The following is a 16,789-nucleotide window of genomic DNA, read 5'->3' as shown; positions in this document are numbered from 1 at the left end:
AATCGGCATCGTTCAACGAGATTAGGTAATCTAGTAAAATCTAATATTTGATTGGTTTTCATGTGAGGTATGTGGCATTTCACCAGATGAACAATATTAATGAACTAGTTTATTAAGAAAAGATCTAATATGCAAACTGCATATCTACGCTCTTAATTAACACCGAGACGTTTGTCAGTTTGGTGTAGGAGCCTGTAATGAGATTATTGCAATTCCGTGACTTGTACTAAACTTGGTTCTGAATTTTAACGACAAAATGAAGCTTGTATAATAACCTTAAAGATCTATAGCCTCCGGCTCAAAGCGGTAGTTAATTAATCTGAGCTGCTTGGATGTGTACCTGTTTTTTAAACGCAAAATTTAATTAGTGAATTGAAAATGAGAAAAAAAATATCATCTATGTGTTGTTTTACCTCAGCTCATGGAGTATAAGAGAAGTCCATTTGATCAAAGCTTTATTAATAAGCGAAGTATCGGATTAGTAATATTTAGATTATAAATAGATTTCAGTCACACAGTTGTAGATAATGATAATTTCAGTTCTTGGAATTATGGAGGGATGGCATTCCATTACTAGAATTGAAAATTAAATCAAGTAGCACAAATATGTGTATTTATTAATTAATAATAAAATTGACAATGAGTCATTACAATATTTTCAAAGCAAAATAAGCACACTGATTAAGGCATAAATGGCGAGCCAATTTACACATGTTCATGTATATAGTATCATTTTTGTTGTTTTTAAAAATATATTTTACAGCGTCAAAGCACAGCATCTGTGCATCTTCAGAATTTATATCTTAAAAGCATTGTGTCGTATGAATTACATATTGATACCGGCTAAAGTAAGAGCTATTGTAATGAACAAATCATATGTGGTACCTTATTTAACAATAATGGATTGGTACTATCATTTAGGAATGTGAAAAATCCTCAGATGCGTTAATTAATCGGCCATCAGATCCCCCCAAAAAAGGGGGGTGGGTGTCGAAAAACTCGAAAAATTCCCACCGTCGCAATTTCATAAAGTTTTATCGATTCAACAGGTTCAATTTAATGGATAAGGACGCACAAAAGCCACCAGTTTATGTGAGAGAGAGAAAGAAGCACACCAAGGTTGCGTAGATTAAAGATGCCTTCTACGTGTTCCTTCGGCTCTCCTTCTTCGATTCCCTCACCTCCCTGAGATACGGATACACACCGTCCCATTGTCAAATATTAATTGGTCGCTTAATGAAATTTTCAAACGGTTGTGCCATTGTCTAAAAAATATACGGTACATGTGCTACTCATATAAGATACAATTCTATTGAAAAGCTTCATATTTTCAAACATATTACGATTAAAAAAACATCATAATAATATTTCCGTTTTAATATCGCAATTTAATATGTTGTGGTTATATAATCCGCCTGTGGTAAAGCGGTCATGGGCGGGTCTAAACTTTTCAGTATGACATTGAGAGGGATGGCTGCATTTTTTCTCATAATAAAGTTTTTCATAATAACGACAGTATCATATAATATTAAAAGGCGAGAGTTTTACAATATTTTTTTAACATTGGCAACATTTTTTATTCATCGACTTCGTCTTCATTTACAATTAAAATCTTGAGCTTAAACTAGAATATGTGACCTCTGTGCAAAATATTCGCAAAGTAAACATTAGCAAACACTAATGTCCATATAGAATTCAAACTCATGTCTTTCAGGTATTAGCCATTGACTAATACTGTTGGTTAATATTAATTAATATAAATTATCATCTGACGTAAATGTATTATTATAGTAAATTAATTCAGTATTATATTATAACATACATATCATGGCTATTCCGTATGGCTATAATTATGGCAAGCCTAACTCTTCAAGTTTCAGTCGAACATTGACGGATTGTTGACTCCGTCCCTTAGCAACGAGTTGTATTATCAACAGAAGTCTAATTTACAAATGAATTGTTATCGTTAATTAATCCAAATTTAAATTCAAGTAAGTGCAATATATAATTTATCCGTGCAGTGCGAAAGTTTTAAATAAATTATTGATAAAATTTTTTGAGATACCTTTGCGCGAGCAGTGCGCAATTTCTGGATATTTTCTTGAAATTAATTCATTATAATATATATATCGTATTATTTAAAAAAAAATCAGAGTAACAAGCGTTGAAATAATTAGATTGTTTAATTTGAAATAATTATATGCAGGAAAAACAAAATATTGTATTTATTGGGTCTACTCATAAAAGTTGTAACGAAATTAGTCACAATATATTCACTAAAAGCGTCTCATCAATTTATTTTAGTATTTAAAAAATAGTTTTTTCTCGTCAGGGTAAATAAGTAATATTACGTATTCGAAAGGACATACATTAACAGTTCCAGTGGACTTTACTAGAACAAGTACCCTTTGGTCTTAGCACAATACGAAGGAATGCGGTGTAAATATGTATTAAGAATACACAGATTACACATTCCATGGAATAATGATGCAACAATTTTGGTACTTCTTTATATGATACATACAACGAGTCTAATAAGATATGTATTTGTCAATAACAAATAATCTGGTTCAGCCCCGAATCATCGATATTGTCAGATGATTGAGTACTGGAAAGGGCATTGAATTTCTATAATTTATTAAATAGTATATGATACAGAAATCTGTTGTATTGTTTAATTTTATCTAGAAGTACTATTTCGTTTCAGACTTAAACGACTTGAATAAACGAGAATTCAGTTGAACTCGCAACAAACAGAGACCAAGACAACCCATATAAGGCTGAAGAAAGTGAGATTAGGATCTTCGATATGACTTAAAGGTATATATTTTTATTGCCGATTACAAAGACACGTATATATTTTTATTGCCAATTACAAAGCTGTTGAAAAATTTGCACCTTTATTAGTTAAATATAAAATATATTTTTTTGTTGGTAAAAAAATCAGTTGGTAAAAAAATCAAAACTATGACAATATATAAAGTTGTACAGTGTCATACCGAAGTACATGAACTTTTTTGTGAAAAGGTTATTGTTGCGACCTCTCCCCTTTGGAGATCGCCGTCTTTTCTTCTCGAAGGACCACCGTCTCTCGACGGAATTAAACGCCTCTAAGTATTGAAATGCTTTATTATCAGAGTTTACATCCTTAGAATCCTTGCTGACACACGACCACACGCCGTGACAGCTGAGGCGCCTTCAGGTTATTTTATACACAAAAAACCACGCACGGCCATAACACACTTTTATTCGGCCATGCATAAATATATGTAAAATTGTCGGAACAGTTATGAAAATATTTTTTACTCTTATAAATGAAATTCCACTTTCTTCATGATAAAAACAGATCTATTGTTATTTAATTAAAATAATAAAAAATGTTAATAACATAATATTTATTTTAATGACAAAGATACTTAATAAAATAATATGATTTTATGATCTTATTTTATTAAATTATGTGTTCAATAAAAACGTATAAATTGTATAAAAAACAATAATATATGTATAAATAGGACAAACATAAAAAACTGTATAATTAACCTTTTCATTGCCAATACACAGTTGTACTAAAACCAATGCCCTTGTATCGTTAACCAGATAATACTGATTGTTGTCATTGAGAAACGCGAAAAGGATTCATTCATATCACTAGACAATATGATTATTTATGGCCACTAAGTCATTATGTCTGACGACTCCAAGGTAATTCAAAGTGTATTAAATAAATGCAAACTTGGCACAGTGGCGTCAATAATAATAATAGATCAGAATATAACCGCATATGGTTCTTTATACGTATATAAAGGTTTTAAGCGAACACACGAATTTCGTACGTCATCACTGTTCGGTATTCTACTTACACATACTATATTATGTTATGAATCAACTATTGAAGAGGTGACCGCGAGGTTGCCATTGTGCTACTATATAAAAATATAAAAAATACTTGATTTCAACACAGCGTAGACGCATTCCAAATACATTTCCCCATGAAAAGCCCCATCGATCGCGCATTGTGGACAATACACAAAACGGCACACCGATAGTCACGTAAGAGGACCCTGCGAGTGGTGAAGAGGTGCCAGCATAGCTGAGCACTCCCATACCTGCCTGTAGGAATTCCTGGGAAAATTCAAATTAGAATGCGAGGGAATCATAAATACCGCAGACGCCATAAGAAAGGAGAGTAAAACGATACGAGCCCATCGATGCTGGGGGATCTAAACGCGCCAGGGGTAACCGACGACGGCACTCGAGCGGCTCGCTACAAAGCTTGGAAACCCTATACACTCCAAAGAGCGTTATTAGAATACGAGCATGTTTGTTCGGCAGGAGGATGATGTAAATAAATATATCATTTATTGAGTGGGAGTTTGGAAGAATCGCTTATGAAATGACATATATTTATGTTTAGGTTAAATCAAACGTAAGATTTGATCTTGTGGAATATTTTAAAGGTAATATTTTTATTAGAATACGCAATATTGAGTCATGATTCGCTTGGTATCAAGAGTAAATTTATACTATAACCAGTGGTGATATTGAAAATATCCAACAATCGGTACATGTCATGTAGTTCTATAAATATTACTTCCATAAATTTTCTGATTATGCGCATTTAACGTACGCGGAGCGCGACTGACCACTACAATTACCACCCCCTCTCTTATCCTCAGGGCCACCGAGAGCGAACACGGGACCTGGAAAAACAATGATTCCGGTCCTCATGACAAAAACGCCATTTTATATATATTTTTAGCATCGTAATATAATTTCTTGAATGAATAGGTACGAGTTACTCCTTTTTATGCTACAAATAAATATAAAAATTAGACACCGTTGTGACATATTTTCTGAAATCATATTTTATGCGAAATATTTTTATTAGGCATTAAAAATATTAAATATATCTACTCATAATATTTACTTGATAATAAGTCGTGCTTTCTTTGCTGCTCAGTGTTGCCATATATTGAATATCCAGTCCAGCTTAAAAGCAATAAAATCGTACCATTGCGATGAAAACGCTCGATTATCAAGCGTTTATATTAAAACTTTATAACAATATTATGAGTAAGAATCAAATCAAGCACACCTAAACCAAATTTTGACTAATAGGAGAGAGTAAAAAACAATTATCACTTCTCAGAAGTCAAAAATCCACGTCAAAAGCTATAAAATCGTGTCGGCGCCGTTGCAGTGGGAACGCTCGGTAACGAGCGTTCCCACTGCGACGGCGACGGCATGATTTTATTGCTTTTGACGTGGATTTTTGACTTCTGAGAAGTGATAATTGTTTTTTGCGCTCTCCTATTGGTCAAAATTTGGTTTAGATGTGCTTTATTCGATTCTCTCATATGTTCCTTTGAATAATAATGTTTATTATTTACCCAGAAAGTGGGTGCTTTTGAAGGCAATGTTCTGCTCTTTATATTTTTTATGTATAAAATGGGCTGAAGGAACTTATACCTTAAATACATCAATAAATATTCATTATATGAGGTCGATTTTTATTTTTTTTATAAATATATTTTTGTTATGATTTTTTTCAGAGTCGTGCCCCGGGAATTGCCCCCCCCCCACACGTTTTGGCAGGCATGTTTATCCCTGATATGCAATACTAGTCTCCTTAAACTGATTTGTGGTAATAAAGAACATCTAAAATTTAGCGCTATTTTACTGACAACAGCTATCACTCAAGACAGCCCAGGTAGGAGGTCGGGCCTTGCCCTAGTCCGCGCAGTATTAGGTAAGGATCGTAGTTGCTAATATGACTACTGTTGAACCTTATACAACTCCTTAACAAGAGGTAACTGACCAAGGTTAAAACATTTAAAAATATAACTAATTTATTTTGAACCGTCTTCGCCAAGGATAGATTCAAAGTTAATCTTTATTTTTGTTTACAACTATTAGTTCATATTTATGTTTACAACTATAGGCAAAATGATGTCTTTCGTGTAAGAAATTTAATATTTTTTTTATAGCACTATTTTGAATAACCTGAAGTGATTTAATTTAAATTTACCTGTAAATCCCTAAAAGGTTCGGTGCATGTATATTATATTATTGTATCAATTCATGTAGTATGCTTATTATAAAAATGTTAAATTATGATAGAAATTTTTTTTTTTATACAAATACAAAGAAAACCGAAAAAACGATATTTTTACTGGAACGAAATACGAATATAATATAATATTAATATAAATAGATTTTTAATTGAACTGGAACGAAAACCGAAATGAAAAAATAACTAATCGAAGCCCTGTTTAATATTGATAATCTATCAAAAAGTATTTGTCTTCAAAATATTGTGATTAAAGTAAATATCCAAGGATCCTGTCCAAACAAGGTCCAAAAACTCCTTCTATTTTAATACTTTGGTTCCATGCTCCCAAGATAAATCTAATATATAGATTAAATCTTTCATTACTTAAAATTATAACTGATGAATAGTACCAAGTACAAATACCTGGATGTGTTTCTTCAATTTATGCTGAAATATCAAACTTTTTTTCATAAGCAATATATTGAGATCTGCGATAAGACTTTTATGCAAATATTTTAAAATAAAACTGAATTTTTCAAGGATTGAAATTAAACTTTATCTTGAATTATTCCTTTCCGTTTAAAAAAGCAGTCTAGCAGTGATTTATAAAATGCTTATTTCCTTATTATAAATATATTATTACCAGTTTTCAAAAAACATAGTTTCGGTAATAAATTGTAAATTACACGAAACTATGTTTTTTGTCATAGCTTAAGATCAAAATAATGGTACAGATAAAATACATATTTTTAATAACATAATGATGCATTGTAACTGTATTTTCACTCGTATAATTAAAACAAGCCATTTATAATTATAACAAACTTCATATATTTATTTAAAGCTTAAATAACCGCCCTTGAACGGACAAACATGTTAGTAATTTATACAATAATAGCATATCGTGTTGGTTAACTTTTTTTGAGAAATTTGTTTGTATTCGTTTTGATAATTAACACGCATTATAAATATCGTTTCGTGTTGTATTGGTATTAAAATATATTAGGTTAACTTATCGTTAGTTAAAATTTAGTGTATGTATGTATGTATTGTATTTGTGTAAGCGGTTAAAATTATTTCATACGCATATGAAAAATTCTTGATTGATTTTCTTGATTGTATATTTACAAAAGCAAAATGTCAACCGAAACAGTTTTTTTTTATTGTACATAATAATATTATAGTAAGAGTTTATAATTAGATTTATTCTACAATTATTTTAGTATCAAATCAAGTATCAAATACTTAAGAAGAAAATTGTTTAAATAACATAAACTAACAATAAGTATTTTACGTATAAATATCTCGATTTATATGTAAAAGTTATTCGCTATAATGTATTGATTTTATTATCATTTCATATGACACGTTTGCTTTGGCAAAATATTAATAAATCATTTTTATGATTGATTATGATACATAGTACATATTCAATTAAATAGAACTGAGTTTTGGGTTTCATGGTGTAATTTTTTTTAAATATATAAAAATCGCTACAAAAAATATCTGATTTTTGAACTAAATTAAATTTTTATAAAAAATAAAATATTATTTTATTTTTTATATTCATGTGTAGATTTTTTATTACATTAGTATTTATATTTTTTACATATATTTGTGACACTTAAGCTGATATTAAATAGCATATTCAAGTATTTCTTAAAAAGCATAAATAAAAAAACGCAGAATCGGTGTTTAAACAAAAAGTTAACCGACATAATGTTAATACGAAATAACGCTTCCCGACAGTGTTTTCCCAACACTTTCTTAGGACATACTACATGGACAGTGGGAGAGGTTCCAGATGTAGTTCAGTTACAATAAGTAGGTGTAAGCCATTAATAACCTACGAGTTTTTACGTCGCTGCGATACATATACGAAACCATTATGATTTGGAGTATTAAAAAAAAAGTTTTTTCTTAATAGTAGAAAGCGAGTATTGCATAAATCAAGGGATAAGTATATTTAAGAGTACCATTTATCATGACTTATGTATTTTTGTTGTTGTCATGCTTTCTAAAAATTGTTATTTTAGTTTGTATGGCTATAGATCTTGTTTTCATTCAAAACTATAAATATAATGTTAATTGACAAGGAAAAAATGTTAAATTTGTGCTACTGAGGGAGCTATCTCGGAAATTTTTGTTCATTTTGGGATGCTGTGAGAGCTATCAAAATGTCATCTCGAAAACCGGGACGTATGGTAAGCCTACTCATTTATAAATTTTCACAATGACAATGAAAGATTTTTAATTATACGCATATTTTTATTCTTAAGCTTTCCCATAAATATAGTAATATCAATTAAATAGAGTTTAAAAACCCGTAGATTTTACTATATTAACATATTTTAATTCTTATATAATTGTTTAATATATCAATATGTATGAAAATAATAGTGAAATAAAAACACTCCCCCTCCAGCAATTACAATAATATTTTTTAGTATTATAAACGATTTTGAACTTATGTGTAGAGAACTCATAAGAATAATATATTTTCATATAAGTCATTATCTCATCTTTGTGGCAAAATTCTATCTATAAATTATCCAGAAACGTTTTTTTTAGACACTTTTGTCTAATTTCGTATTTAAATGAGTGATTAATTTGATGTCCAAATATAAGCTGAATATTGCTTGCGTATAACTTTAATAATATAAATATAATTTATTAAAAAGTAAAGACCATGAAAGCATGTGATAAATTTAATATAATATAACACTTCTTTCAAGTATTTCTTAGTTAAAGTTAAATCGCGAGATGGAAAATTACGTATCAAGATTTATAAACTTTGTGGTTACTTTACTTTTCTTACAATAAGAAACATTTTTCATTTAAATAAAAATTGTACTGCAAGTTAATTATTTAATATAAAAAAAACTTTTCGAATCCTCCCACTCCTTTGCCATACAAAAAAAATATGAATAGCAAATCGATACTTGATAATAAAGTCGAAGAGTAGATTTTAGAAATAAACATACATTTTTGGCTGTTGGTAAGTAAATAGAACGAAGGTCAAAGGTTGTCAGCCACTGGCATTCACAGCAAGGCGATTGAAACGCGATAAGCAGGCACACATTATTTCCGCTTTCTATTAATATTTCCTTTTTTTCTCCCTTTTTTTGTGTCGTCATATTCCCAGAACAAGTCGTCGGATTAACTTGTCTAACCTCTAAAGAGCTTTGAAGTGAATTTGAACGTCACATTGAATAAAAGGTGTGTCGTTTCTTACTTCTATTAAATAGATTTTAAGCTAATCAAAGAGCAGAATTTAATTTTTTTTTAGTAATAAATATTTTTTAGGGTTGACCCATAATCAATAATTGAGTAAAATATCGTTTTCCTGTAAATTTTTTCACATAACTTTCATTAAGATTTGGTTATTTATATATAAACTACAAGTGTATTTTTCCCCATGAAATGCTTTTATTACATTTCGCAAAAATTGTATTCGTGGAAATTTTGTCAATATAAAATCTTATTAAAAACCATCTTGATTTTGACCATCTTCCGTTTTTAATGAAATACATCGAAAAACTACTGTATATGTAAGTGTATTAAATATTATATTAAATGTATAAATATAAAAAAATGATGGGTACATTTGATATAAGCTTCACAGTTTAATATCATTGTAAATCCATGGGTGTCCTATTTAAAATGGACTACAGCATATGGAAAACATTGTAATAAAGTTTTTTAGTCTTGTCTGATCAATTTAAGAGCTGTGGAGACACTGTGTGCCTTGTATAATCATTTAGTGCGCAGTACCCTTGAACATACTTTTCTACTCTAGTTGCCAAATAAGAAAACTGACTTAGTTTTTATAGTTTTTTTTATATATACATATATAAAATGATATTCTCTATAACTGAAGTAAATTTATATCAAATATGTACGAGTTACTCAGATTTGAATTAATCATTACGATATTGATCCGTGATATTAGGGAAATCTAAGAAAATTTAATATGTGACGATCGATCGGAATTATAATTATATAATAATCACTAATTCTGATCTTTCGGATACGATAGTAACTAAAAAACACAAAAGTTTGTATGGGATTTGAAATCAAGCTTTTTGGGTATTAGTCAGCGGCTATACCGTTGGTATGTCGCATTGATTAACCCTTGAAGTGCCAGGGGTCGATTCATAGGACCAATGTAACTTGATCTATTTGATAAATATGTTAATTATAAAACTTGGTAAGCACATATGAACTATACCAACTATACCATTTAGCTGGCGCCAGTCGACCACACGCTGGGATTCGCCATTAACAGTGTGGGAGAGTGGGGGACCTCTTTCGAACTTGAAAAACCCCAAGTTCTTAAGAGGAAGTCAACTTGTGAACACCCAACCGAGGTAGCGTCCTTTGGACTACCAATGACGAGCGAAGCACTGCATTTCCAACCAGCAAGCTAATAAGGGCCCGGCCCTTAAGGACCGGGAGTCGAAACTGGAACGGAGGAATCTTGCAAGAGATTTCCAAGGATGACGCCTGGAAATGCAGGAGCAAGCAAAGCTAATGCTAAGCAAAAGCTAAGCGATAGTACGCAGGTGTGTCAGGAGAGCTTTTTCCAATAACACTCGAGAGAAACACTACTGACACTCTAAACAAATAACGTAGTACTACGGAGGGTGGTTCTTGCTCATCTAGCCCTTAAAAGCTGGATGCCACCCATAGGGTTGGACTCGTAGGGCCCTATTACGGGTAACGGCAGTGGTTTAAGCAAAGGATAAAAGTAGTAGCTTACCATTTAGCGAAAAAATGAGATTTAAAAGGCCATAAATGAGAATGGTTGAACTCGCGTGAGTAAAAGCAGGTAGCAAAGTCCATCAAATCCCATTCAAGTTTTCATTTGCGAATAGGCATATCTCTGACAATTTTGCTAGTGATAAAATAAAAAAATAAAAAAAAATTTTGTATAAAAATTTCATTATTTTTTAGTATTCTAAATTGTATAAAATGTTTTTTGTCAAAAAAGAAGTTACCTATTTAAAAATAGCAAATTTCAATTTTTTTTTATTAAATTAATATATTTGTCAAAAAAACAATTGGCATTTTTTGTGTATACTACCTAAATAGGTATAGCATCAAAAAGGTTAAAATCTGGTTTATGAAAGTGTTTCCAAAATATTTTTTTGAATTTTTTCCAACGGATTGTTTTTTATTAACTATGGCTTAAATGATAACCAAAACATATATAAAAACGTAAGATAAATAAATAAAAACCTTTTTAAATTCACGTTTAAAGTATAAAACCGGCAGTTGCCTGATCATACGAGCGTCAAAGACCAAAATATAATAAAAACGTATATGATCCTAAATTAATTGTGCAAGCGGTTGAAACTTCCACACAGCTAAATCTGCGTTAATAGAGATAATATCGGAACAAGATACAGTACGATACGCAAGCCCTGCCATCTTCCAAAGCAAAGAAGAAAGAGTAGAGGTCCCAAATTGAGTTATATAACGAGCGAGTACCATAGCTCACATACTGACGAAGAAAAAACCATTCTATAAATCGATGTTATCTTATTTCTAAAATTTAATTAAACGAACATTATATTATATATATTTGTGTATTATTTATTGCACATCACATTGGCTTTTTATCGCATAACATGTGTCGTTATAATTAACACGTGCTCGATAAAGAGATTGACGTTTCAAATGGGCAATATGTAATGAAGTGTTTACCGTAGTGGTATGGGGGATGGGGTTGGAGGTTTGTAGTGAAACGTCGAGAATATTTTCACCAGTGGTGGAAGAGGAAAATGTGCTTTTCCCAATTTGTTCGTACAGGTAGTCTCGACGCGAGTGCTCGTGGCCAGTCTGCACTCGGCTTCTCTGTCGTACGCTCGTCGGCTGGGACCGCTCAAGTTGCGACTGAAGTTGCGAACAAGTTGGCGCACTCTGAAAAACTATTATTGCAGAAAACACATTGGTAGTGTGGGGTTGATTGATGGGCGGAATTAGAAGACTACCTGCGACGCGGCGGATGCACACTTCCAAAAAGTATGTTGCTCCTTTTAGACTTAACAGATCTAGTCTCTCCTGATTAGATCCAATTTTCATGTCAATTATTTGCTTTTATTATACAATAATTTAGGTGTAATATTAAGCTACAAAAGCATTATGTGACAAATTTACATGAAATCGTCGAGACGTTTTTTATTTGCCGATAACGTCATAGTAACGGTTTATTGCATTTGTTTATTATATATGTATATATTATATTCATTTATTTCCTGCCCTTTTTATTTATTAGTAGTACAACTATAGCAACTAAAAAAATGTTTAATATTCCGGAAATTTACTTTCCATTGAGCTGGAGAAAACATGCAGAAAAATAAAATATAGACTGATCAAGCCAGCACGATAGACCAGTCATATAAGTCGCTTGACCTGAAACACCTGGGATCAAATCGCATATGGGCCTTTGAGTTTTTAAATTTCTATCGTGTCTGGGAGATCGGAATTAATGATTATTTTATAATTTTAATTCTAATCGATCATCACAGATTAGGTCTACCTAGATTTTTCTAATCTCAAGGTTGAATATCGCGATGATTAATTAAAATCGAGTTAGGTCGTACATTTTAGGTATAGAAAATTCGCTAATAATGAGCAACTTCAACTAATAGTGGATATCTATAAGTAAATATAATATATTTAATGTACTTAACTTATAAGGTTGCTCATGTGTTATTCAGATAAAACCAACTAATTGCGGATTGTCCTAGGAAAATTATTATATAAATTTCCAACTCAAATTTACAATATACTCTTAGAAGTAGCATTTTTTATACCTATCTATATTTTTAGTTTTATATATTAAATAACATTTTAATTTCTAAATTATAAAAATATTAAAATATTTATTTTCAATATTCCTCGAACATCCAAATATTCCGATCTTTCAATCATACTTCTATTGTGTAATTTTTAAAATTTCTTATTTGATTCATTAGGCAAAAATAATATATTTTAACAATAATGAATGTGCAAGCAATATAATACTATTCTAGATTATTTTTGAAACTCGGGATTCATCGCGATTTTCACTTACTTTTATTCTATATTTCGGCCGCAATTTTCCAGCCATGATCACGAATTATTCGGAACTGCCGCTCTTGTCCTTGATCTTGTCATATATACTTGTTTCGGTGGGGCAGTATTAATTAATTATCCATATAAAATATATATATATATATATATATATATATATATATATATATATATATATATATATATATATATATATATATATATATATATATATATATATATATTTAAAAAAATAATTTATTTACGTGAAGTCCCTCTATATTTCGCCGGAGATTGTCCCAGCATCCTCGGGAGTTTTCATCCTCAGGAGTTTTCACGCAGAGAAGGATTTTTTATTCGCACTATTTTTTGGTTTTAATGTTAAAAACACGTTTTTTAGTTTGAATATTATTACACCCTCACTGCTCCGCGGATAGGAGCATACTGAAGAATTTTTTATCGATCGTTTTTTCGTATTGTTACAAATGTTCGATCCTTAAAATACGATTTACAGCACGTTACTGTTAATATTATTATATTGTTTTTATTTAAAAAAAAATCCTTCCCTGCACGAAGTAAAAAAAGGCATTATTGGGTTATTCGCGTATAGATTTTTTACTGTGATATTTCGGCTGGATCACATCAGCCATCTTCGGACGAATTTATTGCGTCGATTTTGGGTTTGTTTGTTAACTGAAAACAATTCTAGCAATTTAAATATGAAAAAAGCACATATTATCTATGCTTAATATAGATAAAGCTGGCACAACGGTCTAATATATACAAATAAAATCCCTGATTATATTACACCAATGATATGTTTATATCTGAAAGGCAATTGTAGTCCCGCAGGGCAGTTTTCTATGCCCGTTTTTCTTCATAACTATTTAGTTCGTATGGAATCAAATCATTTGCAATTAAGTTGTATGAATCTTAACAAAACTTCAATAATTATTTCATTAAATGAAAAATTCAAATTAACTAATAGAAACTAAAGCAATATATTTTACAATACAAATACAACATTTGCTTTGTAAAATACTGCATTTAATGAAGGGTGAGCGGTAAATACCAGATTTAAAATTTTAATTTACAAAGCATTTCGCGGAACTCATTATTAAAGTGCTTGCTGCCATTGCGGCCCTATAACCGATATTTAACAAAAGAAACACATTAACGAAAAAAATACAATATAAACAGCTAATTAGATCAGTAATATTACGCGCTTGCTCGGTGCGGAGTTACGCCATTAATTCATTTTTTTTTCTGGCGTTCAAAAATAAAGTCAAAATAAATCTATAAAAATAATATATAACTCATATTACTTACAGTAAAATATTTTTAATATCTTATTAATAAAGTACACTGCCATAATAATATCGAAAAATACTACACAGAATTACGATAAAAAAATATTAACTCACTATCTCCAGAATCAGTAATTACAAAACATACTTAAATTAAAATTTTAAGTTAGTTTAAAACAACTAAACATTTTTTGCTTTAAATGCATAAATTAAATTTTCATTAGCTTTATATAAATACATACATATTTAAGTAAATTATTTATTATTTATTTTACTAATACTACTTATATTCAATTTATTGTTGTAAAGAAGGATATTAATTAGTAGCTTGTTTTAATTTATTTGGGTTCTTTATTTTATAAAATTTTATTAAAAATCACTTTTTTAATAATCGTGTCAAATGCTCCATGGTTTGTCCATAACTCAATGTTGCACTGTGACTTAAAAATCGATATTATTTTTGTCCGTAAAATTATGAAAATAAAAAATAAGTCCATATCTTTAATCATATTATTTAATAACAATTTTACTAATATATTTATTCGTAAAAAATAGCTGAAAAGCTAGTGGCTTGATAGCATAGATATAATAACCTAATTATTTTATATTAGAACTAGAGCAATCTTATCTTCTCTTACGTTTTTATTAAATTTGCGTGTCGAAAAATATTATAAGGAGCAAAATCGTTATATTTACTATTAAAAAAATATGGAAATTATCGTTGCTCAATAAATATATTTATAAATGTTTTACCTTTACATGGTGGTTTTGACACAAAAGTTGTATCCATTATTGTGAAATTTAATTGATTATAAAATATTATTAAAATAGACTTCCTGATATTTTGGTTTAAAAATATTTTTAAAACAATTTCATTATTTCGTGTTGCTTGGATCGTTATTAGCAAAAAGATTTTCCAGGTATCCGTCTTTATAATAAAATTAAATTAAAAAATAACCTAATGTAAATATGAAGCATAATAAATACAACCATTAAGTATCAAAATTATTATTTTCGTAATTCCATTTTTAAACATAATATTCTTGATTTTTAATGTTACTTTAAAAGCCAATAAAAACCAATACTGTCAGCGTTTTATATAATTTTATTTGAGAATTACGCTTTTACATAAAATTGCATATTAATTTAGTTTACGAGCTAAGACAATAAATTATGCGGTGTTGAAACGAAATGTATTAACAAAACAATTACATTTTAAAATGGTTGATACATAAGTAAGAATAAATTCTAACGGTACTTTTGGAAATTTGAGAAAATGTTTTTATCATATTTTATTATCAGTTATAGGATTTTACAATTATTATATATATATATATGCATTTACTACATAGGGTATTAAAATTTTAATTAATACAAATATAAGAAAAATTGATATATAATTATGTATTCCACAGAAAAATACATATGTATACAATTTTAATGTATTTTTATTTAGCGGTTAATTTATTTAATTGGTTAGTTAGTCGTAACGTTTGTCAATAAGTATTTTTATAAATTTCTAATGCATAGTGACATATGCTTTCATAACAAAATTTTTTAATACTTTACACTTAAATCTTATAAATTAACACTTAAACATATAAATAAAATATACTACTTATAAATATATATATTTAATACTCTTTACCAATTCAGAAATTTGCTCTCCTTTGGTTAATCAAATCTAACCATCAAAAAGCCACATTTAAGCTATATAATTTTAATGAAATAAAATAGTAAGTAGTAGTAAAACTTATATGTATGTATGAATTTTATTTTTATTTATATTTTTTAATTGTTTAGAATACATCATAATTATATTGTATGAAATTTTGTGTCTATTAGTATATTTTAAATCACAAATATTTTTTCATTCCAAAATACATATTCGATATTAAATAATATTACAAAAATAAATTGCCAATTATCTCGTTTCTTCTTAAAATTTATCTTTTCTGCAATTGCGAGAAAAACTTAAGATTAAATTATCAAAACTACTTATATATACCAAAAGTATACTTCACAACAATTTTTAATATTTTTGTTATATTATTTGTAAAATTATTTCAGAAAAATCAATTAATTTTAAAAATAATTGCTTTATTAAAATTCACAAAAATAATTTATGAATATAGATTTAAAGGTTAATCATTAAATTTAAGATAAAAATGATTAGTATTTTATGACAAGATCGTTGCTGTTGTATTTTTTTTATTGCCATATTTTTTTTATTGCCGTTTTTTGTTGCCATAGCCAATTTTATTAATATTATTTTTATAATTCTATATAAAAAATATGTCACATCCCTAGTCACAAAAAATAATATAAAAAACTATAAATAAAATGCATATGCTTGCAAAAAACTCAA

The 16,789-nt window shown here is 29.1% G+C and overlaps 1 protein-coding gene across 1 annotated transcript in view; it reads left to right on the top strand.

The window, feature by feature from the left end:
* The first annotated feature begins 11,896 nt into the window (after positions 1–11,896).
* Positions 11,897–16,789, top strand: part of LOC148231718 (sodium-dependent noradrenaline transporter-like) — a 41,813-nt gene continuing 36,920 nt past the window's right edge. Inside the window, exon 1 of the mRNA XM_088192546.1 lies at positions 11,897–12,082. The gene's annotated coding sequence lies outside the window, so the exon portion shown is untranslated. The remainder of the gene's footprint in view (positions 12,083–16,789) is intronic.

The sequence above is a fragment of the Plectrocnemia conspersa genome, unplaced genomic scaffold (assembly GCF_051122295.1).
Source record: "Plectrocnemia conspersa isolate PC_06_02 unplaced genomic scaffold, ASM5112229v1 ptg000009l, whole genome shotgun sequence".
Taxonomy (NCBI): domain Eukaryota; kingdom Metazoa; phylum Arthropoda; class Insecta; order Trichoptera; family Polycentropodidae; genus Plectrocnemia; species Plectrocnemia conspersa.
Note: the sequence above shows the minus strand (reverse complement) of the source record. Positions and strands in the feature narration are given on the sequence as shown.